This window comes from Nanorana parkeri, unplaced genomic scaffold (assembly GCF_000935625.1).
Source record: "Nanorana parkeri isolate BGI_ZX_2015 unplaced genomic scaffold, ASM93562v1 scaffold2391, whole genome shotgun sequence".
Taxonomy (NCBI): domain Eukaryota; kingdom Metazoa; phylum Chordata; class Amphibia; order Anura; family Dicroglossidae; genus Nanorana; species Nanorana parkeri.
The window spans coordinates 90,141-93,146 of record NW_017308659.1 but is presented as its reverse complement, the minus strand read 5'-3'; positions in this window follow the sequence as shown (position 1 = coordinate 93,146).

The following is a 3,006-nucleotide window of genomic DNA, read 5'->3' as shown; positions in this document are numbered from 1 at the left end:
CTTGGTACATCTAGGATTGTGTCAATTTTTGGATCATCTCCAGCCTCAAAACATCTCAGGTTGTCTCCATTCTTGGTACATCTAGGATTGTGTCAATTTTTGGATCATCTCCAGCCTCAAAACATCTCAGGTTGTCTCCATTCTTGGTACATCTAGGATTGTGTCAATTTTTGGATCGTCTCCAGCCTCAGGACATCTCAGGTTGCCTCCATCCTTGGTACATCTAGGATTGTGTCAAGTCTCGGGTCGTTTCCAGCCTCAGGACATCTCAGGTTGTCTCCATGCTTGGTACATCTAGGATTGTGTCAAGTCTCGGGCCGTCTCCAGCCTCAAAACATCTCAGGTTGTCTCCATTCTTGGTACATCTAGGATTGTGTCAATTTTCGGGTCATCTCCAGCCTCAGGACATCTCAGGTTGTCTCCATCCTTGGTACATCTAGGATTGTGTCAAGTCTCGGGTCGTCTCCAGCCTCAAAACATCTCAGGTTGTCTCCATCCTTGGTACATCTAGGATTGTGTCAAGTCTCGGATTGTCTCCAGTCGCAGGACATCTCAGGTTGTCTCCAGCCTCGGGACATTTCAGGCTGCCTCTGGCCTCAAAACATCTCAGGTTGTCTCCATCCTTGGTACAACTAAGATTGTGTCAAGTCTCGAGTCGTCTCCAGCCTCAGGACATCTCAGGTTGTCTCCATCCTTGGTACATCTAGGATTGTGTCAAGTCTCGGGTCGTCTCCAGCATCAGAACATCTCAGGTTGTCTCTGGCCTTGGTACATCTGGGATTGTGTGAAGTCTCGGGTCGTCTCCAGCCTCAGGACATCTCAGGTTGTCTCCATGCTTGGTACATCTAGGATTGTGTCAAGTCTCGGGTTGTCTCCAGCATCAGAACATCTCAGGTTGTCTCTGGCCTTGGTACATCTAGGATTGTGTCAAGTCTCGGGTCGTCTCCAGCCTCAGGACATCTCAGGTTGTCTCCAGCCTTCGAACATCTAGGTATATAAGGTATATTTTGTAAAGTCTTCGAATGGAACTGAGCAGAAGGTACCACTTGGAAGGTTGACACCATCAGTCCCAGGATTCCTATGTTGGAGGAATGGCGACGGGATCAAGACGACCGAACTTAATCCTGCAACATCAATATTTTGTTCTGAGGAGAGGAACACTTTGGCTTGAAGACAGAAGACCCAAATACTCCAAGTGATGTGTCGGAAGTAGGGATGACTTCTCGATGTTCAGAATCCACCAGAAGTCCGACATTGTCTAGACATCGAGGTCCAAATTAGGAGGAGTTTTTTAAGTAAAAGTCATCTAAGTATCATTGGAATGCCCTTGCGAAGAAAAAATCCCAGGACTGGAGCAAGAACTTGGAGCCGAGGCCAACCCAAAGAGAAGAGCCACAAGCCGATAATGAAGGTCTTCTACAGCAAGACGAATAAATCACTGATGAGCTGGAAATACAAGAACGTGGAGATACACGACCTTTAGGTCTATGGAAACCAAAGACAACCAACTGAATGGATTCCATCCAGAATGTGTGAAGTACAAACTCACAGAGTGCTTCCAATCCAGAATCGGACGTAGTCTTCCGTTGGAAGATTCCGTTCTGCTGAAGGAACGGGAATTAATAACCCCCGGGTCCAACTGACCTTAAATGGGGGCAAAAAAAAATGCCCGTCCAGTGCTGGGAAGCGAAACGCCAAGTACGAGAAGGAAGATGGAAACATATTCTGAAATTTGAGTTTCCCGTCTCGGCAAATTCCATCAGGTGTCCTCCCCCCCAACCAGATATAGAAAAGCCGGGAGAAGACCTCCATGTTAATGCGGACTTTTTCCATTGCCAAGGACGTTTTGAGGGTCCAAAGGTCTGGAAGTGTAAGACATCTTGTGAAAACTGGGAACTGAAGAAAGGTAGAAAAGAGGGCCCGCCTCCAGAAGGAAGGACGGTGTCAGAGATGATTGGAGGATCTACAGCCGAGTGACACACAAATAAGATACATTGTTGCTCAGAGTTCGGAGTCTCGGATGTATTTTTAAGATCTAACTCCTGAGTCTAGTGTCACTTTAAACTTGAGTTGCAGCAGTCAGGGTTTGCCCCGCTCCTCGCTGTCCCCAGAATCAGGTCAAAGGAGGTAGTCATAGTTGGAATTGCTGCCGCCATCATGAGTCACCCAGCAGGCCCTCCACATATTGGCCCTGCTCCCCTGATGCTGGCTGCCATGCCGGGGTCTATGGTCTCTGCTGTATCCTGCCACCTTAATGGCCTCCTTCCTCCCATACTTGGCTGATCTTCTACCACCAGATCCTGGTGATCAGGAACCGTCTCCTCCCGTTCCTCTCAGCTGGAGTTCCTTGTATCCATGGGGCATGCTGAAAGAGAAAGGGGGATTCTCCATTGCATCTGTACTGAGGTATGGGGCCCATCCCCACACCAAGGTGGAGAGTCTACAGATGGGTACATCTAATGAGGACAACGGGGAGGAGGGAGGACCCACATTACCCATTCCAACACTTCATGAGACTTCTTTCCATGACGGAGGCACCACCCACATGGGAAGGTTTTCATCAAGGAACATTGGCCTTTGGATGTGAATTTTTGCCACACTGAGAATAATTATGACTAAATCTGTAACCAGTTTTTCGGCAAAGTCCCTCCACTGATCCCTATCAGTCATATATTTCTATCCCTCTCGGTGGGGTGGAGATGACCTCATCTATGAGAATATACAGAACATACACACACAGAGCACAAGGCCGTGAAGTTTTTTTCGAGGATGCAGTTCCTCTGTTCCTCTGAGCTCCACAAGGTGGTGACCTCACCCATACCCAGACAGGAAGTCTCTATGGAAAACAGACAGGAAGTGATGTCACATATAAATAAGAAGTTCTGGGTGAGAAGTGTGGCTAGAGGAAGTAGAGAGGAGACATTGTTGGAACTGGCAGCGGAGGAGGTAATAAGATATTATGTTATATATACACCCAGTAACCCCCCACCCCCCCACGCCCATACG